At 38.8% G+C, this 26,657-nt stretch overlaps 1 protein-coding gene across 1 annotated transcript in view; it reads right to left on the bottom strand.

The window, feature by feature from the left end:
• Positions 1-16,205, bottom strand: part of RABGAP1L (RAB GTPase activating protein 1 like) — a 769,071-nt gene extending 752,866 nt beyond the window's left edge. The window contains exon 1 of the mRNA XM_035010757.1: positions 16,051-16,205. The gene's annotated coding sequence lies outside the window, so the exon portion shown is untranslated. The remainder of the gene's footprint in view (positions 1-16,050) is intronic.
• Positions 16,206-26,657: the final 10,452 nt, after the last annotated feature.

Genomic DNA, 26,657 nt, shown 5'->3' on the forward strand with positions numbered 1-26,657 from the left:
CTCAAAAGCTAGTCCTAAAATAAAACTAGCCCATAAGAGTAATTCTCCCAGCTAAATAATCCTGGTTTAAAAAAAAAAGTTACCTGAATTAAAAACAATACTTAGAAATACTTGGGAAGCACAGTGTCCCAACATTTCTCCATAACATTCAACTATCACCAAAATATGTTACACTTGGGTTGTCAAATAAAACACAGGACACCCAATTTAAATTTCAGATAAACAATAGTTTTTAGTATAAATATGTCCCAAACATCATGTATATTTTTACTTCCTAGATCTGGCAACCCTAGTTATGCTAACAAAATTATCACAGCAAGCAAAACCTGACTTTAATTTTAATTTTTTCAATATAGAGGTTACTTAAATTTAGGGGGAAAAAACTCCATAATCCTACCATGCTAACACAATTAGCATTTTAGTGCATTCCTCTTTTTCTTATATACTTTAAATGTTATATTCACCATTCCTTAAATGTATAGGCATTTCATTATGCTAACACATACACCTGCTTTTCTGTCTTTTCCCTTTTTCTCTGTAGTTATTTCTTTAGAATACTCTCAGAAATGAAATTACTAAATTGAAGGTTTATTAAAAGGTTATGAGCAGTCTAACAATTCTAGATACATATTGGCAAATTACAAACTACTAGCAATATTTGATATGCCCACTTTACTAAAATCTAACCAGCCTTATGTTATTAGTATTTTCCAAAAAAACTGAAATAGGTATAAAATAGTATTTCATTTTGCTTTAATAAGCCTTTCTTTGGTTACTGATAAGATCTAACATTCTTCTACCAGTTGCTTATATCTCCTCTGCTATCAACTATCTGCTCATTTCCTTTACCTATTTCAAAAAAAGTTTTGTTCTTTATAATAAAGCTTTCCCAAGTGAAGAATGAAAGTGCCAAATGTCTAAAGTTATAGTCACATGAACCAAATGAAACACTATAGTTTATTTCTTCAATCCTCATCATCTTCCAGAAATTACATTTTTATATACTCTCATTTTATATACATACATTATCTCAAGTTTCATTTAAATTCTCATGATTAAAAATAATTAAGAAGTTGAGTTGACTCAAATTTCCTGATATTTAAATACCATTTCTGTTCAACCTAGTACTTGGATATGCCAAAGAAACTTCTCTTAATTAATTTGATCATGGAAACAGAAATCATGTTGCAGATCTACTCTCTTTAATAATCCAGATACACCAAGAAACCTGATTTTGCAATGAGAGTTTACTCTCCAATGCTGTCAGTAGTCCTTGCAAATATAAATATGCACTACTGGTTTCAACAGAAGACAGAGTAAGAAAGTAATTAAGTAAGTCAGCACAAATTCATCAATGCCATTAGAACAGACCTCAAAGCTCACAACAAGCTAACAGCAGGCCTTTAAATGGCAGGGATTTTTGAGATAACCTAATTTAATCTCTTTCCTCTCCATCCCCCACCCACTTTGCAAAGGAAGAAATCAAGGCAAAATGAAGTAAAATAACTTTCAAGAAAGTCTTAAAGCTAGTTAAGAGCAAGAATATCTGCTTCATTCTGCAATCAACCAAATTTTATTGAGTGGCTTTATTCAAAGCTCTATATACCAAAAGTGAAAAAACGGGCGCCGGGGTGGCTCAGACAGTTGAGCAGCCAATTCTGATTTCAGCTCAGGTCCTGATCTCAGGGTTATGAGACCTAGCTCTGCATTGAACTCTGCGCTCATTGGGGAGTCTGCTTCAGGATTCTCTCTCCCTCTGCCCCTCCCCCTCTAAAATAAATAATTTTTTTTTTTTTTTTAGTGAAAAAAACAGTGAAGTCCTTGCTCTCAAAAAGCTTACATGCTACTAGGGGATGGGAAGAAGAGTAAATAAGGAAAGAAAGAGGGAGGGAAGGAAGGAAGTTTCTATGACAAGGGTAAGTATTTTGAATTCAACTACATTGGGCAACGTGGGAGAACAAGACTAGAACAGGGTACCACTTCAGATTGGGTGGTTTGGGAAAGGCTTGGAGAAAATGAAAAAAGAGCCGAGATCTGAATGACAAGAAGACAGGCACAGGAAAATAGAAGGAGAGAACATTCTGATTAGAGATGCTCTTATATCCAAGTATTCATCAAGGAGTAAAGGGTAAAGGAAAGGTGGGTTGACAATGCTTTTTTTTTTTTAATCAAAACATGTACCATTTAAGTACAAAAGATATTACAAAAAGATTTAATAATAATAAATTTAATAATAATAATAATAAATATGGCACAAACATGATTTTTCCCAAGTGATAGACATATCAAGATAAAATACTATCGTAGGAAAATATCTAAATCATGATGATTTAAATTCACTACTTAAATATTTCAATGATCACATTTAAAGATAACAAAGTAAACACACTTCCATTTCCAACTTTTCTATTAATTTTGACACCAGCGTATACAACAGCCTAGGACTTTTTTCCAGCAAAACTATGTATCTTAAATGATGCTAGGGATATTGGGCTCAGAGAGTAAGATGTTTGTTTCAGCCAATAATTCTGCTCTTTTTATTTTTTTTTTAATTTTTTTTTTAAAGATTTTTTATTTATTCATTTGTCAGAGAGAGAGAGAGAGAGAGAGAGAGCACAGCAGAGGGAGAAGCAGGCTCCCTGCTGAGCATGGAGTCCGATGCGGGACTCGATCCCAGGACCCTGGGATCATGACCTGAGCCGAAGGCAGACGCTTAACCGACTGAGCCACCCAGGTGTCCCAATTCTGCTCTTTTTAAAAATCAGTTACTGGGGCACGTGGATGGCTCATTCGGTTAAACATCTGCCTCCGGCTCAGGTCATGATCCCAGTGTCCTGGGATTGAGCCCCACTGATGAGCTCCCTGCTCAGTGGGGAGTCTGCTTCACCCTCTCCCTCTGCCACTCTCCCTGCTCATTCTGTCACTCTCTCTCTCTCAAATAAATACAATCTTTTAAAATAAAATAAAATAAAAATCAGTTATTTTTAATACATGTATATGTTACTTTCCCACTACAGTCAAGTTCCTGAAAGACATGGTTTATGCCTCCTACTTCTACACATTCCCCCACAGCACAGAGCCGTGTGAACAGTAGAGATATAGAGGGGGAAAAAATACATCATTCCTAGAATGTCTTAACACGTTATCACAAAGGAACAATTCAACAGTCCATAAGCCTTGAATAAATTGGACTCAGCTCAATGAAAAATAACTCTCTAATCAAGTAAGTAGTTTAGTATCCTAAGCATTTTAGTAACTAAGAATAAAAATAAAACAAACAAAAAAAAAACACTCAGCTGGTTTATGAGGTTTTAAGCCAGAATATAAATGTTATGCCATGTCTGATCAATCTGGTTCCACCCATAAACCTTCATATAAAGCCACAGGCCCTCCCCATCCATGTTTCCTGTTTGAGGTCAAGAGCACTGGCGTAAAATTTCTGCCATCATTCCCCAGGTCATCCAATTCTCCCTCCCCCTATTTAAAAAAAAAAATTTTTTTTTTAAATTATCTCTATGCCCAACATAGGCTCAAACTCATGACCATGATATCAAGAGTTGCATGCTCAGGGCGCCTGGGTGGCTCAGTCGGTTAAGTGACTGCCTTCGGCTCAGGTCATGATCCTGGAGTCCCGGGATCGAGTCCCGCATCGGGCTCCCTGCTCAGCGGGGAGTCTGCTTCTCCCTCTGACCCTCCTCCCTCTCGTGCTGTCTGTCTCTCATTCTCTCTCTTGCAAATAAATAAATAAAATCTTTAAAAAAAAAAAAAGAGTTGCATGCTCTACCAATTGAGCCAGCCAGGCACCCCTCCTTCCCTCCCCCTATTTTTTGGTCTGCTGCTGTCAATTAAAGTTACTAAAGGGGTGCCTGGGTGGCTCAGTCAGTTAAGTGTCTGCTTTTGGCTCAGGTCATGATCCCAGAGTCCTGGGATCAAGCCCCAGGTTGGGCTCCTTGCTCAGCAGGGAGTCTGCTTCTCCCTCGCCCTCCATCCCTCCCCCTCCCCTGCTCATGGTCACTCGCTCTCACTTGGTCTCACTCCATCTCACTCTCTCTCTCTCAAATAAATGAATAAAATCTTAAAAAGAAAATAAAGTTACTAAAAGCAAGGAATACTGAGGATTCTGGCTTGGTTAATAGGGCCAAGAATACCTACCTGTACAGAGCACCTTCTATACACCAAGCACCTATCTTATTTCTTAAATTTCATGAGGTCATGAACTATTATTACTTTCATTTTACAGATACATAAACCCAGAAGTAAAGTTACTTATCCAAGGTCACACAGCTAATAAGTCTGTCAGATTCAGGATTCTTTACTCCCCAAGAAATAGATCAATAACAATCCCATCATAAAAAGGTCAAGATGATGGCCATACAAAGCATAACCACCAACATTAAGTGAACAAGGTCAGAAAGCAGCAAGGCCTAGAAAAGAAATTCTACAATCTTTCCACCTACTTTAAACCCACTGCCATCATAACAATTACAAGTTTGACAAGGGCGAGGAAAAGTTTTTCTGGTTGGTAATCCAATTTGGAAACTAAATAATTTGCTGCCATCTAGCTCAAAGATTGTATTTTTATGTAGTAGTTATTTTTCATTTTAAGACATTTTCATTAATAAGAGTAATGATCGATCCAATTCGGCTCTAACATAGTTTACAAATTCACTTAAAAAGTATTACTGAAAATCCTACTAAGTGCCCAATACAAGAAGAAAGAAAGGAGAAAGGAGAGAACATTTATGAGAATTTAACTATGTGCCAGGAACATAGCTATGTCTCCTCTAGATTCCTTACCTTATTCAAGACAAGTAACCCTAGAGGCACCTGAGTGACTCAGTCGGTTAAATGACTGACTCTTGATTTCAGCTCAGTCATGATGTCAGGATCATGAGATCAAGCCCCTTGTCAGGCTCTGCACTCAGTGTGGAGTCTGCTTAACCCCTCTCCCTCTGCTCCTCACTCCACTTGTGCTCTATCTCCAAAATAAAAATAAAATCTTAAAAAAAAAAAAAAACCTATGCAATAAATGCTATTATCCCTATTTTACAGATAGACTTCCCCAATGACACAAAGAGCCAAGATCCAAAGCTAAGGTAGACAAATTTCAGAGCCCTAAACAAAACAGTTTTTGCTCTTTAAAAGCCTATACTGTAGTCTAATGCAGAAACAGGTAACTTAAAATACAATGTTTTAGTATCACAATAGGGAGGAAAACAGAATGCTCTGAAAGCACATATGAGAGAGTCTACAGTTTCAGTAAAGGCTTTCAAGATGATGATGTCTATGCTAAGACCACAGCTACGAGCCATCCAGAACAGAAAGGCGATCTAGTCCACACTCTTTAAAAATACCTGGTACCCGAATGGTCAAGGACCTAACTCTGATACATTATATGAGCAAATAGTTTCTAACCAATGTTACATAGCAAATACCTTGCTGAACTATGTCTAGTATTTTGTAAAATCTGCAGGTCTATGTGTGTCATATATAAGAAGAAAATTAAATCTATGGTTATTCAAAGCCCTTTGGAAATCAATCATTCTGGATAAGCAATTTGATAACTGAAATAAGAGTTTACCCTCTGGTTTTCATACTACAGTTGGTCTTTGAACAATGCAGGGGTTAGGGGTACTGACCCCCTTGCAGTCAAAATTCACATATAACTTTTGACTCCCCCAAAATTTACCTGATTGTTAGAAAATTTAGCTGATTGTTAAAAAAAAAAATACTACTACTAAGGAAGAAACAATTGGCGATTTTAAATAAAAGCTGTTAAAATGAAAAAAAAAAAATAGCCAGATGTTGCCTGGAAGCCAACGATTGTTACGTTACTGGTAACATAAACAATTGAATAACATATATTTGATATGTTATATGCATTATATACTGTATTCTTACAATAAAGTAAGCTAAAGAAAATGTTATTAAAATTATAAGGAAGAGAAAATACATTACAGTGCCATATTATATTTATCAAAAAAAAAAAATCCACGGATAAGTGGACCTGTGCAGCTCAAAACCACATTGTTCAACACTCTGTTGTATTCCATATAAAAAACTTTCTAAGCTAAATACTTTAATGCCCTCATAAATGTACTACACAGACCATATACTTAACCTTTTCTTGGTAAGAGAGAATCTCACAAATTTCCATTATTATTCTATACTATTAGAAATATATTTGATACCTTAAAGCTAATTATGTAAGGTTGTTTTCTCTATGCTATCTATAGTTTTTAGATTTGGGATTTTTTATAGTTTTTCCTATTCTTCACTGCTATCATCTCAGCAATCTCACTATCCTGTTATCAGTATGTATGTATATGACAGCATCTCACCTCTTCTAAATTATTCCTCCTAATCCGCTACCTTAAAAACCACAAGTACCATATTTAAAATAAGTTATCAGTGAGAGCTAAAAAGCTTTATTTATAAAATATTACTTATAAAAATGACATCTACTTTAGGGATTTTACAATGATTCAGAAAGATGAGGAGCTGCCTACACTGGGTCTACAAAGGTAAAGAGTTACAATTTCAGATTTTCATACCTCTAGTTAAAATGTCTCTCTTGCCTTCTTTCACCTCAACTCAGATATTTCAGGCAGCCTTACCTGAAACCTCAGACCAGGTTACATAACCCTCTGAAGCTTTCCTATACGACACATTTTATCCTGCCCCATCCTTGCTAAACTCCACTGTATATATGTTTCTCCAGTATGACTATCAGTCCTTAACAGTCTCTTACCTGTGCTTCTTGAGCACAGAACCTATACTCTGACTTATAAATAAATGCTTGTTGAATAAAACAATGTCAGAGACTGAAACTGAATTTATGGCCATAAAGCCATAACACTCCATACAATTAAAAACGACCTTTCATACACATAATGATATTAACTTTCTTCTGCAAATATACACTCAGGACATCTAAATTTAAGGGAAAATCATATGAAAATTATTAAGTACAAGCATATGACAACATACTATTAAACCTTTTTTATCTACCACACCCTGAAAAACATCTTTTTATCTTGGGGGGAGAAAAGCAAAAATACATAACTATATTTTTCCCAGGCAACTACATATTTCTGTTCAACCTAAGTGCAAAGAATTGACATTTAAAGAATAGTAATTGTTGATGATCCAAGCTAAAATAAAAATTATCTTGGCTGTATCCAGCTACTTTAAGGTGTTAGAAAAGAGTCACCCATTACAGGATTCATAGATTCCTGATGTTGCAACGGTCTTAGAAGTTACCTCATGTTATAATATTCCTCCTCATTGCAGAAAGAATTCACTTTGCTAGAGATCATCCAATCCACTAGTTATTCAATGCACCCCTACATTTCTTCTTTCCTCTTTCACTCACTGACCCTCTGGACCCGCACAAAATACTATGCAAATAGTAGTCTTTCAAATATCTGTTCAACTTATTTTAGTAATTACAAAGTAATATAGGTGCTTATCTATTTCCAAGATTTCTTTGGCTCCTCAAAAATTATCCAGTAAAACGAAAACACGAGGCACATTTACAGGTGTTCTTTTGTAAACCTTAGTTTTCTTATTCTCATAACCACCCTATGAAATAGGCAAGATAAGTATCATCACCCCATTTAAAGAATCATCAATAAAGAGTAGTAGCTGAGAGTCACTATGAAGCTGATTTAGGAGCAAAGGAGACCTGCCTCTTACGAGCTGGATGATTCTAAGCCATTTCCTCCTCCCACAAACTGGGAATGATAGTATAATAGCTCCTAACCCATATAGTTATTGTCAAGATTAAGTAGACAATGCACAGTATCTCGTATAACTAATCCACTAAACAATTAAAGTTAGTTCATTATTATCACGCAAAAAAGAAATCACTTTTTTGGTAAATCACTTTTCCTCTCTGAATTTCACAGCAGCACTGGATCAAGAATTAAGGTCCTGTGTTCTACCTACCTTGTCTTCCACAAAACCAAAAAGTGTTTTTAGTTATTTGCAGCTTAATGACTATTTTTGTCCATCCCCATCCCCCAGCCCAACCACAATTTTTTAAATCTACTATTATCCTCTTCCAAATAAAATTCTCCAAAGTACAAAAATTGCTAAAGCCCTCTATTTTAAAAAGTAAATTCCCCTCAGTGGACTATAATAAGGTTCCACTACGATTAGCATGCAAACAATGAAATTTATATGTAAAATGGGAAGTACCACATTAACTGCTAAACAAACTGGTTTCTCTAACCTATTATTAAATTAACTTTTAAAAATTTTATCTGATATCTTCAAATGGTAGAGAATGCTATTTTACTGTTTGTGAAAACAACTATAACAGGAGAAACCTGTTTCACCTATCAAAACTATTGACAATGTTGACAAGAAATATAAAATGCATTTCAGAATTAAAAAAAAAAAAAAACTTAGAGACCTAGACTCATTTGTGAAAAATGAAGCTATATAACTCATGCATAAAAATTTTATAGGTTCGCTTGTATAGGTAAACCAGTGGTCCTAGGATTTGAATAATAATAATATTCTAGAATATTGAGGGAAAAATGGATGAAGGAAAGAAGACATTAACTGAATTACAATTCAGTACCAAACTTGATAGGCGTTCCACAAAAACTAGGACAAGGGCAAATCAAAACATTAGTCCAAACATGATCCTTAACAAACAGTAGGCGAAATATGACACAAAGATTTAAAATGAAAGAATACATACATACATACATACATACATAAATAAAATGAAAGAATACAGTTCATGAGGGAAGAGCTTTGCAGAAATAGTAAATGAATGAGGTCTGATGGCCTCAGATGCTAAAGTAACAAAATTACTATAAAAACAACCTCAGAAACCATACTGTCTGCCAGTAAATGTATGTATAGGCTCCCTTCAGTGGTTGACTTTTCACGAAACTAAAATACAATCTATTCAAAATGTCATACCAAGATAAATTACTCCAGAGAGACTACTCAAGGAAATTCCGGATAACCACTCTAAGAACCATTTGCATTTGTACAATGCTCTTAGCAGAGGCCCTCAAAATGACGAATACACCTTGAAGTACAGAATAAATATTCTATATGGTTTATCAAAAATTAGTATTCTGTCTCTTAAGCCTGCAACAGTGAAAAACCACAGGGTTCTATTTTTTTCTAAAAATAGTATTTGTTATTTGCATCCCCTGTGGTGGAAGTCTCATTTTGAAGTCTGGCAATTTTGCTTACTGCTGATAATGAGGGCAGAATATGGGTGTATATGTGGGGTAGGGGAAAAGTTGAGAAATCCCTCACTAGTACATGAATGTATCCTACACTTGCCCTTTTAAATGCGCTCCTTTCCTGGAAATTTCGCAAAAAAAAAAAAAAAATCCCTTTGGGGATTTGCATTACTTTCATATCTGTCAATATTTCACATGATAACCTTCAAAGAGTCCGACCACTTGTTCTTAATCATTTGCCAGGTAGACTGTATTTTCACCACAAATGTCAACTACTAGTGGGTGGTGTGCATGTGTATACGTACATAATACTCATTTATGTATATGTGTATTTCTGTAGAAAATACATAAATTAAAGACATCGATATCACAGTTTGTACCACAAAAAATGACGGTAGAAAATTTGGAAAGATTTTAATAAGCTCTATTTGGGAAGCCTAACACATCTCACAAAAGACAAAACAGAAAACAAAACAAAAAAACAACAAAAAACAAAAAAAACCAACACCCTGTGCTGACATGATTAGCTACTCCATTCAACTGGTGTGAGGTATCTGAGGCATGCTGCATTCTGAACCCTTATCATACCATTTGGGGTGTGCTATCCTGTGGAGCAGTTCATATGAAACTGCTGAAACCTTCTAAAATGATAGGATGACATACTTTATATATCACAAGCTTAAATAAACGAGGAACACAGTATGGCAACGACATAATTCGTTATTTATTTTAGAACAAAAGCTCATCCCAAAAATTCTTCGTCAACCATCCAGAAGTAGCCCAGCTTTTACCAACCAAGCAGTTATTTACTATAGCGACTTCATCACCAAGATTACCAAAATTTTCCACACGCTTCTAACAGTCTCTGTATGTGTTGTTACCTGGGCAACACTCTAAAAGGGCTTTTACCTTTACAGAACTGGGAGGTCAAAACGAAGTAAAGCTTCTTCAAATTAACTGTGCACCATTTTAATTAGAAGCACTAAGTGTGAAATTATCAGAAAACAGAAAACCTTGAGAACTACCACCAATTTGATTAAAAGACACACCTTACTGTCACTAATCTTCATTTCTAGCCACCCAATTCACCTGTGGAACAAGGGAAGCTCCATCCAGGACTTCAAAACATCCTCAGTCATACAGGCTGTCAAATACATAAGCGCTGAAATTCAAGGAACTTCTTTGAGTAGAAAAATAATCTATCAATCCCTCACATCTGGCTGTGGTATGAAATACCCTGCCTTGCTGCCCTAAATTCTGAAAGCTAGGAGGCTCAGCCATGGATCTGTAAAGACTGCCTTTCTGCCAAACCAGATCTGCCTCCAAAAATTAAGATCCAGTCATTTAGAAATCACATTTTAGAAGGCACTTTGAAAATACTTTCAAAACTGCTTCCTCCTCTACTACAACCAATTTGATGCTAGGTCTATTTGGCAAACAAAAAATAATGGTATCTCCTTACAAAGAAAATATTTTCCCTTACTTTCCAACAGTTTTAGGATTGGTAAACTTGAGGTTGCTTCCTTAACACTAATAATTTTTCCCTTCAGCTTTTACACTAAGGATATTCAAGTGCTCTCTGGGTCATATTCTAATCAAGTACATAGCATACAAAACTTCTTTAAGGTTAAAAAGTACTGGGGCGCCTGGGTGGCTCAGTCCTTAGGCTTCTGCCTTCAGCTCAGGTCATGATCCCAGGGCCCTGCTCCTCAGGAATCCTGCTTCTCCCTCTCCCCCTGCTTGTGTTCCCTCTCTCACTGTGTTCTCTCTGTCAAATAAATAAGTAAAATCTTTAAAAAAAAAAAAATGTTAAGAAGTACTAGATGACGCCAGAGTCAAAAATGAAAGATAAACTGAAAAGCAGAAGGGAAAACTGGCATTCAAGGCTCTTCACCATCTAGTACTAACTCTTTCTTGCTTAGCCTTTTCCTTCTATGCCTTTGATGACCCTGGCCCTAGGCTCAGAAAGGCCTTTCTTTACATACTATTTGTCCTATTCCCACATGTCCAAATCCCAACTGTTCGTCAAAGCATGGTTTTAAATGTCACCTCTTCCCTTATCCTTACAACTAAAAGAAATTGCTCCCTCCTCTCTCTAAACTCTCAGAGTGCCTTATCTTTATTTCTTTACCACACTTACTTTCTGCCATATAGTATCTTTGTTTCCATATTTAATCCCCACATAAACATGAAGGCCTTAGGGTCAAAATCCATGCCTTATTCAACTCTATTCATAAACTGCTTAATACAATGTCTGGCACATATTAAGCACCTCAACTGAGCTACATGAAAAGCTTTAGTTAGGAGAGAAGTCCACTAGAAACAACTCCAGATTATTAGGATTCTGGAGACCAGCCTTTGTTAATAACTAGCTGTATCACCTTGAACTTCAACCTTTTAGAATGTTCATCTGCAAAGTGAAGAGGGTGGACCAAACCAGTTTTTAACTGTAGGCTGTTATCTATCATTAGCTGGCTATAAAATCAATTTAGGGGTCAAAATCCAGCATTTTTTTTTTAATGAAATGAAGTGGAATATAAATATCAATGTGTACTGTAGGCAGTAGTGTGCTGAAAATGTTCAACAACCGGCTATACAAAGGGAAGAAAAAAGCCCTAAACTATACCACTTGCTGATTTCCCTGGTGTAAATACTCTCACGCCATAGACAACTTCAAGTTACCAGCATGATGTCACTGAACATGGAGCTAGGTGGGAAGAGGAAGGCACACTGCTTCTGCAAGGCAGTATGATGAGCCAGTTCCAGCAAGGTCCTGAAAAGACAAGTATTGTTTTGCCAAACTTTTCTTTCAACTTTGCATGCAGGCACAGGAGTGTGGAGGGAGAGGGGACTGAATCAAGGTATAAAATGTGTTTCTTACTGTAAGTCACAGTCAAAACGGTTTAATAAATGTTCAGCTAAACAATCTCCTAGTCTCATGTGTCCTACACAATGCAATAAATCTTATTCTTGGTTATGTATGTAATTTCTTTACCACCACAATTTATTTCTCTTCAAAAATGAGAGTTTCAGAGATGCCTATTAATATCACCAGAAGGCAACTTACAAGGAGTGGAAATTTGGCTTAGGAAGTATCAGAAAATGGCCAAGGTTCTCAGCCTTTGTTCAGCCCCATACACCTGAGGGACATAATTACATCCTACTAGTAGCAGTGGCTCATTTAGCAAAGGGTTGGGGGGAGAAGGGGAGAGGAAGAGGAAATGTATAGTATGAAAAAAAGTCCAAGTAACTGTGACATTTGTGCCCATGCCCCCACTCCACTGAGAACTCAGGTACAGAGAAAACCAGTGCTGTAAAAAAGTAAATTTCTATATCTGATGTTTCCCAGCCAATTTCTCCAGCACAAGCCTGCATCCCCAAACAAGATCTCCATTACTGAGAATTCCCTACTAGAATTAAGTTTCTGCCATGGACTAGAGACATGTACTTGTTGAATTTAGAATAAGCAAGGGAAAAAAAAAAAACCAGCATAGCCAACAGTTGTTAGACTTGATATTCTGGGAAAATCAGGCTTTTATTGGGGAAAAAAAAAACCTTTCTTACTTCTTATTTAAGCTTACTAAACTGAGTAAGGAGAGGGGAAGTTTCTTGAATATATTTTTGGCTGTTCTATGTCTATCACAACAACACAGTCTGTAACCAGATTTTTCATGAGTGTTTATAAAAAACTGTTTTTTCTATTTTTAAAGCTATTTAGAAAACAAGAAGGCTCAGAATTTCAAATAGACTAATAATCGTAGCCCAAATCTAACTCCAAATCAACTAAGTATATGCCTAGAAGTTTCCAATGAAAATCCCCCAAAATTACACCAAAAAGCACCAAAAGATGACAAAAAGGAGTCAGCATGAGCACAAATTTGCTATACTCAAACAATTTTGGCATCCTAGCTGTTGAATGCGTGCAATATGGAAAATAAATACGAAAAGGTAAATGTTGAGATACAAGTTCTGCTAAATTCCATTAACTCTTCCTTATTAGGGGTCCACTGAGGTTCACATACTTATTTACCCAATTTCAAATACCAACCATAAAGTGAAAATTATTTACCACTCTGAAAAGCCACGAGTCAAGTCAAGCAATGTCTTCTTCCATGTTCACAATATTAAACCTCTCCTCTAAAATGTGAGGTTTTACCATAACTCAGACTCAAGTCTGTACTTTCTCTGCCTCTACTGTTAGTGTGACAAATGTCATAAGACTATCTCCATAAGAAGTTCCTGAGCTATCTTTGCAGTACCAGAGGCTTGTATAGCCTTGTGCTCCTGGTCATCCTCAGACCCAGTGGCTGAGCCATTTATACAAGGCAAGAGCTACCTACAGGTAGCAACTCATTAAAACTTGTGAGACAGAGCAAAAATAGAAAAAAAAAAGCTCTGTGCCTGAGAATCCTATAGACTACAGTATCTATTTTCTAAACACCCTCTTTCCAGCCATAATCATCCCCACACCTCTTCAAGACAATGGTAGGATGGAATGCAGACCCAGTTCTACACCCTCAATGCAAGAAATTTTTGCTACTTAGCTACTACCCTCTTCAAAGTTCATCTCTTCAAGTTTGGCTATCTCCCACTCATAATATTTTTTCTTGGCACAACAGAATTCCTTCTTTTAACTACTCCATTAAGAATGGATAAAAGGACTTTTAGCTTTAATACTGTATCATCTGAGTTCAAATATACAGTAATTGAACAAGTTGAAATCTGGGTTAAAGCAAAGGAAAAAATTTTAATTACAACTTCTTAGAAGTCACAAGTTTTACACTGATGAGCAAACATGAAAACTTTTGTTTTATAAGCCTAATAAAATTCTGTCATTCAAAGAAAAACAGCACAGTAACTACTAGGGTAAAAAGAAAATTATCTGAATCATGAAACATTAGCAAAGGAACAAAAATTCTCAGAATACCAAAACTATAATATATAAAAGTTCCTATCAAATAACAGGCCAAAAACAAAAACAAAACTTCATACATGTATTGTCACACCTTTTTCTGCTGGGTGGTGTATTCACATGTCCCAATAGTACTGGGATCTACTACCTTGTTTCCAGCTTTCTAAAATACAGTGTAGGCTATATAATATGTTCACATATAAGCACTGCCCAACTACATCCACTTCTCCAGATGACTTATTAATACATCATATCAGAGCACATTTTGAACTGATTTAATATAGACACCAGTCTCTCAGAGTCTCAAGTAACTCACCAAGCTGGTGAGCATTTAAATACAAATGGATGAGGGGCGCCTGGGTGGCTCAGTCGTTAAGCATCTGCCTTCAGCTCAGGTCATGGTCCCAGGGTCCTGGGATCGAGCCGCATCCGGCTCCCTGCTCCGCAGGAAGCCTGCGTCTCCCTCTCCCACTCCCCCTGCTTCTGTTCCCTCTCTCGCTGTGTGTGTCTCTCTCTCTCAAATAAATAAATAAAATCTTTAAAAAAATAAATAAATACAAATGGATGAAACTCATCTGGTCTTTCTTCCTTGCAATTTCATTCAGTTTCCTATGGGGCTCTATTGAGATAATGAATCATAGACCAGTTTTGAGCTCTAGCAGCTTGTGGACCAATATTTTCCAAGGACAAAATCCACTTCCAATTTGACCACAAGCAAACTTCATTTTTCTATTTTCTGACATCATAGTACTGGATATTCTACAGAAATCAGCATAAGCTAAATATAAACACGATTATAAGAAAAGTCAGTTTTCATGAAATTGTGTTTTCAGAACTGCAACAAGCAACTACCTACCTCCTACCAAGTACAAGAAATTTTAAATGTATTAAAAATCCCTAAATCTTCCAGTACCAAAAATGCAGGCCTTGAAATCAGTTTCCAGTCAGCGCTGAAATCTCTCAAGCAAAAGTTCTCTTTACCATTAATTAGTGTAATGAGGTTGGCGTTTCTCTTCACTTGCAGGAAACCTTCAACTCTACAAGTGACCACCTACAGTTCGGTACATTTTCTAAGATAATCTTGAGAGGTACACGGAGAATACACAAGTACCTGGACACACTGCCCTGGGATCAGAAACAAATCCTGTCAGTCCAGTCCCCTAGCATCCAGCCACCTTCCGCTGGCCGGTGGCCCCTTTCCACATGCTGACGCACTGCCCAGCCCTGCACCGTTGGCGACCAGTGCAAAGCACTAGCCCCGGCTCAGAAACTTTGACTCAGTTATCAGGACACTAAGCACCCACTCCTGGACAGAGGATTTTCGTGGCCAGGCGGTCAACTCCGAAGCGGGGCATTCCTTGCAGGCAGAGATCTACCCAGGACGCAGCCCATCCCAAACTGCAAAACCACAAGCATCAACAGCAGGAGCGGAGCAAAGTGCCGGGAGGAGGCAGGGGGAGCGCGAGGGCGAGACGCGGTCACGAACAGAAGCCTGAGTGTGGGGTTAAAAAAAAAAAAAAAAATACCCTAGCCACACGCCCCCCCGAAGGCAGGGCTGCTGAGACCGCGAGCCCGGCAGCAAGCAAGGCGCAGCGGCGGAGGCGGCGGCAATGTCAGGAGGGCACAGCTGGAGGCGAGCACCCAAGTCCCCACCCCGCCCCCAGGTGAGGGGCGCCCCGACTCCGCCCGCCCGCCCGGGCCAGGAAGAGCGACCAGCAGGCAGAGCTGTGGGGTCCAGGAAGCGACCGACAGTCCCGAAACATCCGTGCCCTCCTCCCGGTGGTGCTCTCGCATCCAGTCCTCGGCCCGGCCCCGACATCGACCCTCCCCCGACTCAGCCCCGGCGCCAACACCCCCGGCCCGGCCCGCGGCTCCTAGACGCCCGACTGCCTGCGGGCCCCTAGGAGGCCGCCCTCGCCTCACCTCCTCACGTCTCCGCAGACAGGGCCGGAACAACTCTGCCGGGCGCCGCGTCCCACCCGCCGCCCCGCGCTCTGCGGCCGGGCCCGTCCCGTTCACTCCGCGGCCGCCGGAGCCCTGGGAGGGCGGAGGGAGCAAGGCGGAGGGAGTGGAGAATGGGGGGGGAGGGGGCAGAGAGGGACCGCCCGGCAGGAAGAGGCGAGGGAGGGGGCGGGCCGAGTAGGAGGTGGGTCGGGAGCGCGCCCGTCCGGGCCCCTCGGCGCGGCGTGCGCGCTCCTGAGGGCGGAGGAGCCTTCTCGGCCCTCGGGGGCGGCGCGCACGCGCGTACACGTCCGCGCCTGGCTGTGGTGGGGCTGGGGACGGGGGGGCCCGGGGGCTGGGGGCGGGGCAGTGAAGACCTGACAGAACTCGGGTTGTCAGAGGGGGGACCCGGGAAAGGGCGGGGGACGGTCGCCGTCCCTCAGAACCTTCCGGAGGGGTAACCGAGCCCGTGGGGCCAGCGAGTTCGGGCTCGCTGAGGGGCGTCCCCGAGCCCCGGGTGGGGTGGGCTGACGGGCCTGTCCAGCGGTTAGAGAGTTCTTAGATAAGTCTAAGTTTGGGGAGATTGTGTTCCTGCTCATAAATTGGTTTACATATTTTCACTCTTAATGCCCAGCAATCCTCAAGGAAGTCACCTTAAAGAACACTAACTTTTCTCGCCAGTTACTCTTACGTGCCTCTTTCAAGGTGTCTGGTGTGCTTGTCCAGCGCTCCCTTGCTGGTTCGTTCTGTGGGACTCAGGAGATCGAAGAGGGAAAACACCTGCTATGTATTTATATTAAGAAAACTCAAATCATTCTCTCCTTTGGGGCAGTAAATTTGGGAGTACAAATTAATAGAGATAAAATAAACCAACTCTTTTTCCTTTACAAATATTGTATTACTGATCCTTGAACTGTCAGTATCCTCCTTCGTAGATCTTGCAGCCAGAAATGACCTGTAAATTTTCCTAATTTCTATAGCACTTTGTTTCTATAGGTTTGAGGCACCGAATATATTCAACCCTATCTAGGTAAATCTGTGCAATATTTTATCCCCCTAGAGAGTCTTTGAGGACCTGCTTCATTCATTTTTATATCTTCCACAACGCCTAGAAAGTACTGCATAAATGTAATTGTATGAATGAATGAATGTAGTGCAGCAAGAGTTAAGTGTATGTCCAATGATTTAAGCTCTAGAATGAATTCTTTAGTTTAAAATTCTCCCTTCTGCCCCACTTCAATTCCCCTGCACTCATTTCCCCAACTAGATCCAAAAACAACCCTGAGAAATACATTTGTCCAAAAGGCCCTCTCACTCTCTCTCTCTTTTTTTCTTTTTCCTGACTTAGATGATTAGAGATGCTGGGACATATCAAGAGTGTTGAACAATCCTGCGTTTCCCCTATCTTCTGGGCTCCTTCCCTGAAGGTCCTCTAACCTCTGTATTCCAAGAGTCTACCTACCTCTGGGCCTGACTCAATAAATGCCAGAATTTTGATATTTAATAAAATTAGGGTTGCAATAACTCAAATCATCTGTATCTATTAATAATACACCAATAAGTACCTATTCATAATAAGCTGACAAGTAGGTACTGAGTCTCTAAATAAAGTATTAATAAAGTTACACTGGGCATCATGAGGAAATCAGTAGATGAAAAAGACGTAAGTTTCTACCTTCTGATATCTTCCAACTGGAGAGAAGCTTTTTGACAAAAAAGGGCAAACTCTGTCCCATGGCCACATGTTACACCTCTAATCACCAGGGGTCATTGTGTAAAACTGAACTGTCCCTCACAATAGAACTTAGATAAGAGATGTCACAAGAGAACCTAGATAAGAGACGAGTCACAAGAGAACCTAGATAAGAGACAGTGAAGGTGATTCCATACAAACTTATCCTCATCCTCAGGAAAACAATTCTAAGTACATGCCAAAGAGTTAATAACAAAGCATTGTTCATATAATGTGTGCTGCTCACGTCTCTTCCCACAACGACTTCCTTTGCAATAAGCATATGCTAGCAGCCCTAAACCTTCAAAGGACTAAAAGCCCTCACTTTGGCGGAGAGTATAAAATACTCTAGCATGGCTCATAACATGACAGAAACTGGTGGCCTAGGTCCAGATCTAACCCACAAACATGTTTGGTTTGGCCTGTGTGGTGCTTAAACAAATTAGCTAAAGTTAAAAATTAACACCAGAAGATTTCACATGCATTCTGGCTTCTCTTTAAAAAGCGAAAGGGAGCACCTGGCTGGCTCAGTCGGTTAAGTGTCTGCCTTCATCTGAGGTCATGATCCCAGGGTCCTGAAATGGAGCCCCATGATGTCAGGCTCTCTGCTCAGCTCCCTGCTCTTTAAAATAAAGTGAAAGATTTGGTAACAGTGGACCTCCATTTTCTCATGGTGACAATCGGCCGCCTACAGAGCATTCATTCTCTCCTTTCTCAAAGTTTCTGTATGCCCTATTTTGCCTTACCGTGTTTCCCTCATGTGGGTCTGCAACTCCCAATTTAAAATTTCATAATACCAAAAACAGGAAACAAGTTACACATTGAACAAAATGGGAGAGTTTAAATCACAGTTATTTAATGAGGTGAAATATTATATTTCTTTTATAATGGGCATTACTGGTTGACTCCCCAGCATGCATTTCTACCCCTCTGCAATTGTGAGGCAGCTAATGATGTGAATAAGAAAAGGCCCAGCTCCAGTCCCAGGTGTGGGCCTTAATTGATGTTCATAACCCGCCTAATCTGGTCTCTACCTAACTCTGTCAGTGTTCAAGGATCTAATGCAGATCTAAATTGGTCCAATCATAAGGGAGGCCAGATCTCAGGTTTATTAGCAGAAGAAATGTGCTCTCTTACTCTGGCTGGTGTGATAGGTGGACGTAAGTCCAGTAGTTACTGTGGCCACTTTGCTACCATGAGGAAAGCCAGCCTGAGGATAAAACTGACACATAATTGAAGAGCTCAAACCCAGGTTGAAGCCTACCCCTTCCTCCAGATTTAGTAAGTTCCCTGAGCCAATAAATTTTCTTGACTATTTTAAAAAGTTCAAATTTGGCTTTTTATTGCTTGCAGCCAAAGTTAAGTTTTCCATACACATCACAAAAGAAAAGGCATTATCTGATTCTTCTAAGGATACATTTTCAATGAGATGAATAGGTAACAACCTAGCTGGTAAAACGTAAAGGGTCTTGAAAGGAACCATCCCCCAAAACTCTTTCCCTCACTAGGTTACTTGATGCCCGGGAATCCATCATCACCACACTTTCTTTTTTGTTAACTTTAACTTAAATCCTGTGCCCTCTTTAAATCTACTTTCCCTGAGAAGAGGACTTCATGACTCCAATCAGCAAACCTGTATAAATGAATTTATCATAGTTTTTCAGTGGTTTTGTTTACTAGTGGAAAGATTAGGAAAGACACCAGGAACCTGAGAGAACAAAGGTGTCATAGAGGAGGTACAGAAGACAAACTTTTATATTTCAGTTTTATGTAGAGCTGAAATTCAGAGTAATTCAGGCAAATCATACTAAGCCTATATGATAAAGCAAACCTATATTAAAATCACACTTTTAAGACTGAGTAAGAACAAAATCAGTGAATATGTACGGATCAGAAAATTTCCTCAGCAGTGGAGGAGGTAGGCAAAGCCATAAATGTCTCTCTAAAAAAGAATAGCTAATGTACAATTTTTGTAATTTGAAAAGAAATAGAAAGAACACAGCCAAAAACTGTTTTTCCCATGCCTTGTGGCAAGTATCCAACATCCATCTCACCATCAGGGTCCTCTACTTTGGTCTAAGTGATTCTCTTTAATATATAACAAAATCACCCTGGGACTTTATTAGAAAATGCGGACCTCTATGTTTAAACCCTAAGAGATTCAGGGGACCCAGGACTTCTTTTATTTTAACTTCTTTTACAAAAATGTTTAAGATCATAAAAAACTAGAGAGAATGGTATGAGTCTTCAGATGCCAATCACTCAGCTTGAAAAATTATCAACACATGGCCAATCTCCTCTTCCCCACCCCTCATGTGGATTTCACCCATTAATACTTCATTACATAGTTCTAAAAGATAAGAATTTTTTTTTGCAATCAATAAAATCCAGAATGTGGTAAGCTCTGCAGGACAGACCACCAAATTCCTTCAACAAATAAATTGCATAAACAAAAATGGGAGGAAGTATGTCTTGAACTTGCTTGGATATTTTGTTTTTAACAGCTTCCTAAGTATAAATGCCATACAATAGATGGCATTTTGTTTGTTTTTTTTACTTATTTATTTCCAATATAGTTAATATAGTGTTATATCAGTTTCAGGTGTACAATATAGTGATTTTAAAAGTCCATACATCACCCAGTGCTAATCACTAGTGCACTCATTAATCCCCATCACCTATTTTACCCATCTCCCCATGCACCTCTCCTCTGGTAGCCATCAGTTTGTTCTTTGTAGTTAAGAATCTGTTTCTTAGGGGCGCCTGGGTGGCTCAGTTGGTTAAGTGACTGTCTTTGGCTCAGGTCATGATGCTGGGGTCCCAGGATCGAGTCCCACATTGGGCTCCCTGCTAAGCAGGGAGTCTGCTTCTCCCTCTGACCCTCTCCCCCCTCATTCTCTCTCTCTCTCTCAAATAAATAAATAAAATTAAAAAAAAAAAACTTTCTTGGTTTGCCTCTCTCTTTTCGTCCTTTGCTCATTTGTTTTGTTTCTTAAATTCCACATATGAGTGAAATCATATGGTATTTGTCTTTCTCTGACTGACTTATTTCACCTAGCATAATACTCTCTAGCTCATGTCGTTGCATAATGGCAAGATTTTATTCTTTTTGATGGTTCAGTAATACTCCAGTGTGTGTGTGTGTATACATCTTTTTTATCCATTCATCAGTTGATGGACATTTGGACTCTCTCCATAGTTTGGCTATTGTTGATAATGCTGCTGTAAACATCAGGGTGCATGTACCCCTTCAAATCTGTATTTTTTTTTTATCCTTTGGGTAAATACCTAGTAGTGCAATTGCTGGATTGTAGGGTAGTTCTATTTTAACTTTTTGAGGAAACGCCATACTGTTTTCCAGAGTGGCTGCACCAGTTTGCATTCCCACCAACAGTGCAAGGGGGTTCCCCTTTCTCTGCATCCTCGCCAGAGAACACAGGTAGTAATGTTGTTTCCTGTGTTCTTAATTTTAGCCATTCTGACCGGTGTGAGGTGATCTCTCATCATGGTTTTGATTTGAATTTCCCTTATGATGAGTGATGTTGAGCATCTTTTCATGTGTCTGTTGGCCATCTGGATGTCTTCTTTGGAGAAATGTCTGTTCATGTCTTCTGCCCATTTTTAAATTGGACTATTTGTTTTTTGGGTCTTGAGTTGTATAAATTCTTTATATATTTTGGATACCAACTCTTCATCAAATATGTCATTTGCAAATATCTTCTCCCATTCAATAGGTTGCCTTTTAGTTTTGTTGATCATTTCCTTCACTGTGCAGAAGCTTTTTATTTTGATATAGTCCCAAAGTTTATTTTTGCTCTTGTTTCCCTTGCCTCCAGAGACATATCTAGAAAAATGTTGCTGTGGCCGATGTCAGAGAGGTTACTGCCTATGTTCTCCTCTAGGATTTTTATGGTTTCAGGTCTCACATTTAGGTCTTCAATCCATGTTGAATTGATTTTTGTGTATGGTGTAAAAAAGGGGAAAAGATACATTCTTTTGAATGTATCTGACCAGTTTCTGCACATATTTAATGTATTCAATTTGGCAAGTTTTGAGATGTGTATATACCTATGAAACCATTACAACAGTCAAAATAATGAACATATCCGTTTCCCAAAAAAGTTTCCTTGTGCTTCCCTGCAATTTCTCTCTCTTACACCCTCTCCCATCCTCACGTAACCACTGATCTGTTGTCACTATAGATTAGTTTGCATTTTCCAGAGTTTTCTATCAATGGAATCATACACTATGTATTCTGTTTTGTGTTGCTTCTTTCACCTGGCACACTTATTTTGAGATTCACCCATGTTGTTGCATGCATCAGTAGTCACTGTTTTTTTAGTCTTCCAGGCTCATAGCATGTTCCCCATTCTTATTGGGCTTCAGTATGTACTTGGTGTCATCTCCCCTTCATGCTCTGTTTTTCTGTTTTCCTTTTTCTAGAACTTGGGAATTTCCCTTATCTTGCTTTCAAAATATTGAAACTGGTAATATATATCTTTTTCCATTTTTTAGATTATTATCTAGCATTCTAGATTTGATTACTTTTTTTAACAATGTAAAAAAATGGTTAGGGCGCCTGGGTGGCTCAGTTGTTAAGCATCTGCCTTCAGCTTCAGGTCACGATCCCAGAGTCCTGGGATCGAGTCCCACATCAGGCTCCCTGCTCGGCAGGAAGCCTGCTTCTCCCTCTCCCACTCCCCCTGCTTGTGTTCCTGCTCTCGCTATCTCTCTCTCTGTCAAATAAATAAATAAAATCTTTTTAAAAAATGGTTAAAAAGTTACTCATTTTTAACAATGTAAAGAAACTATTGAAAAGGAACTCTATGTTTTAACAATGGAAAGAAAGTATATAGTCAAAGAGGGAGCCTGACTCTGTGTTGATGTTGTGTCAGCCATTTTAACAGAGTTCTTGTTCCCTGATGCATTCCCCACCCCAGCACACAAACAGAGCTTTGGCAGTGACCCTAAGTCCCCTTGAAGTACTTGCCACAGACCTAGAATTTAGATTTTGGACATATCAGAAATATTCCTTAAATACATATGTTTTGCAGAGAAGCAACTTCAAAAATTACAAATAACTTGCATGGTAAAAGGAGGAAAATTACCACTTTCCTCTTCTGAGTCAAGGGAAATCCATGCCCTATCCACAACCTCCCACCCTTCCCCCCAAGACATTTTTTAGCCCCTTTTCCCTATGCCACATACAAAATAAGCTGCAAATTTGGAAAAAGAAAAAAAAAAGTTTATGTCTAAGTTCTATTGGAGTCTACCTAACCTAAAAATAAAGGAGAATTATTAAATGAAAATCATTGTTGCTTTAGAATGTATTGAAAGATACCTAACACTTCTCCAATTTCAGAAAGATTCTTACTGCTCTTTAATTCTTTGATTTAATGACAATAACAATTTCTTGTGGAAGATCATTAGTTTATAATGTTTATACCTACCTACAATTTCAAACTCTATACCAAAATCCAGGTTTTCGGATTATTTTTAATAAAAAGTGTGTCCTGTGATTATATTCCTAATATCTTAGTTCATAAAGTAGATGATTTGTAAATGGATGTCCACCTGTGCCATTTTCTATGCTTTTTGGTATATTTTATTTTTTTTTAATCTTTTTTTTTTAATTTTTTTTTAAATTTATTTATTTGAGAGAGAGAGAGAGAGAGAAACAGCATGAGAGGGGATAGGGTCAGAGGGAGAAGCAAGCTCCCCGCTGAGCCAGGAGCCCGATGTGGGACTCAATCCCAGGACTCCAGGATCATGACCTGAGCCGAAGGCAGTCGCTTAACCAACTGAGCCACCCAGGCGCCCTTTGGTATATTTTAAATTGCATAATAATTTTTAATTTAATTCCACCATCATTTTCTGCCTTACTTTGGATACATAATTTTCAATCTCTTTTATGGAATTAATATTTTTCTCTTCTGTGACCCCACAACACCTGGTACATACTTTCTTACAGCACCTGTAACACTTTCATACGTTTAAAAATATTCATGACTACCTCCACTAGATTCTTCCCCTAATACCTAGACATTCAGTAAATGTTTATTGTATGAGTAATATAGCATGAATGAACACATTCACAAATTTGTTTTAGAAATTACTGAGATGCGGGCGCCTGGGTGGCTCAGTTGGTTAAGCGACTGCCTTCAGCTCAGGTCATGATCCTGGAGTCCCTGGATCGAGTCCCGCATCGGGCTCCCTGCTCTGCGGGGAGTCTGCTTCTCCCTCTGACCCTGCTCTCTCTCATTCTCTCAAATAAATAAATAAAATCTTTAAAAAAAAAAAAAAGAAATTACTGAGATGCTTGTCTTCTAATGAAACAGAGCTTAAATAATATAATAAGCTACTAAGTTTCATACCAACTGGTCATAGTCTTTCTTTGGTTGCAAGTGAACAAAAATGTTCTCTTCACAGAGAAAGCAAGCATTTAAAGAAAATCATATCTATAGTATAAGTAAGGATCTTTATCAGTAATTCTAATTTGTTAATAATCAAGGTTTGACCTAACCATTTTATTAGAGGAAATATATTTAAGTCTCTATGCCAGTGACTCCTGACTAGTTGCTGCAACATCCATTTTCTCTTTCACCTTAGTAACAAAACCCCAAACTTACTCAAAATTAGAATGTGCATAGTTAAAAGACTACAATTCCTGATCTCCCTTGCAGCCATGTATTCTGAAAGAGAAGGAACTGAGACATTTTCTTCAAAGAGAAAGAATGGGCTCTTCTCCTTTCTTCCCTCCTGCTACCTGGACCATAGATAGGATGGTTGAATCTAGCAGCCATCTTGAACCAGAGTACAAGAGCGCACCATGGGAATGGTGAAGTGATGAACTGGAAGGATTTAGGTCCCTTATGATTTTGTAGAAGTTCCAACCAGCCTGAAATACTGACTTCCAAAACTTCTTTTGTAAAGAATGAAACCTTGTATATGTAATGCATTATTATTATTTTTGGTTTTACTCACTAGAGCTGGACCTAATTCTAAATAGTGCTGTTACTCCAAAACCTTATTTCAAATTTACACTCCTTAATTGATACCCATGATTTTAGAATAGAGAATTAAAATAGTTTCACAATGGGGTGCCTGGTGGCTCACTTGGTTAATCATCCAACTCTTGATTTCAGCTTAGGTCATGATCCCAGGATTGTGAGATCCAGATCCAGCCCCACATCGGGCTCCGCACTGAGCATGGAGCCTGCTTGGGAATCTCTCTCCTTCTCCCTCTACCCCTCCCGCATGCACATGCCCTCGCATGCGTGCTCTGTCTCTGTCTCTCTCTCAAATAAATAAATAATAAAATAGTTTCATAATAATGTAATTCCTTTAAAATTGATATTGTTTATTTGAATCTATCATATCTAGAAGGATAGCTGTTACAGAAAGTTTGGATGAGATTTTTGGTAATTCTTCGTCTTGACAACCATGGCTAAAAGGTATATTTTAATTTTTGTTTAAGTAATCTCTACACCCAATGTGAGGCTCTAACTTAGAACCTCGAGATCAACAGTCTCATGCTCTACCAATTGAGCCAGCCAGCCACCCCTAAAGGTATATTTTAAATACATTTTGGTTTGTTAATCTTCTCTGCAATTTTTCCCTACTTTAGGAGGCCTGAATTTTTTCATTCAAATTTTACATTTATTTCTTCCATAGAGCTTTTTTCTACATTCATTTATTTCAGGATTCTACTGTAGTGATTGGTAAATGAAACCAGTACTGAAATTATACAATTTTTATTTTATAAATTTGGGCTGGCAATGTGTATTTCCTCCTAAGATTTGTACCTGCAAGTTCTGAAAGGTTTCCACTAACCGTACAGTGGAAAATCTGTGTATTTGTTACATTGAATTAGTGTGACTTGAGAGATATAGTCAAAACATAACTGTTCTCTTGACATGAATTCAGAGGGTGAGTTTTTCCCCCTGTGACCAAGATGAAAATTCCAGCAAGTCTTATGACTTTTCTGCTCCCTTATCTTAACAATCACTTTAAATCACAAAATTCAGCCTCAGTTTGACATTTAGAAAGGAAAGTCTTAGAGAAAAGGAATGTAGTTGGCTGTTTTCTCTCTTTCCTATTTACTTTCTTCCCTACTCAGTAGCTGCTGTGATGGAATCTCTGGATTGCAGTTCAGAGAGGGACTAAGGATAAGGGAGCAGAAAGGTCTTACTTGCTGACTACAGTGAGAACCTTGTACTTGCTGAGATTGGCAGATATTTAAAACTGATTTTTTGTCTTGTGGGAACTTTTGTGAGTTCCTCAGAGACTCATGCTTGGTCAATCAAGTTCTAACTCCTCCAAAAACATCTGACACAGGACATATATTCTATTCCTTTTGGGGCTACTCCTCCCTTAGCTGCAGATTTTTTTGGATATCCACACCATACAGTTCTTTCTGTTAGAGCCCAATTGACGTATCAGGCAGTTCTCTTGGGTAGAATCAAAAAGATCTCTGAACTGGCTCTTTCTCCCCTGTGTGGTCCACATCTGGTCTGTGGGAAGCTTTATGCATCATTTGTCCTAACAAATTCTGAGAGAGCGTACTGGTCCCAGTGCAACTGGACATATCCTCTCCAACAACAACAAGTTTGCCAAGCCATCACTTTCTGATCCTCTGGATTTTCCAGGGAGTCAGATATCAGTCCTTTATACCCTGTCTTTGTGACCACAGTTTTCCGAATAATTCTATAAGAATCCCTACTATCAGGCCAGAGGTAAAATGGCCAGCACCCTCCCCTGCTCTACCTTAGTGAGAGGGGCATAGGATCCACAACATTGTTTTATCTAAAGAATACCACTTCACAAACACAGTTTCACTTTCCACTGCCTGACTCTT

Source organism: Mirounga leonina, unplaced genomic scaffold, assembly GCF_011800145.1.
Source record: "Mirounga leonina isolate KUSES-001 unplaced genomic scaffold, KU_Mleo_1.0 Mir_154, whole genome shotgun sequence".
NCBI lineage: Eukaryota > Metazoa > Chordata > Mammalia > Carnivora > Phocidae > Mirounga > Mirounga leonina.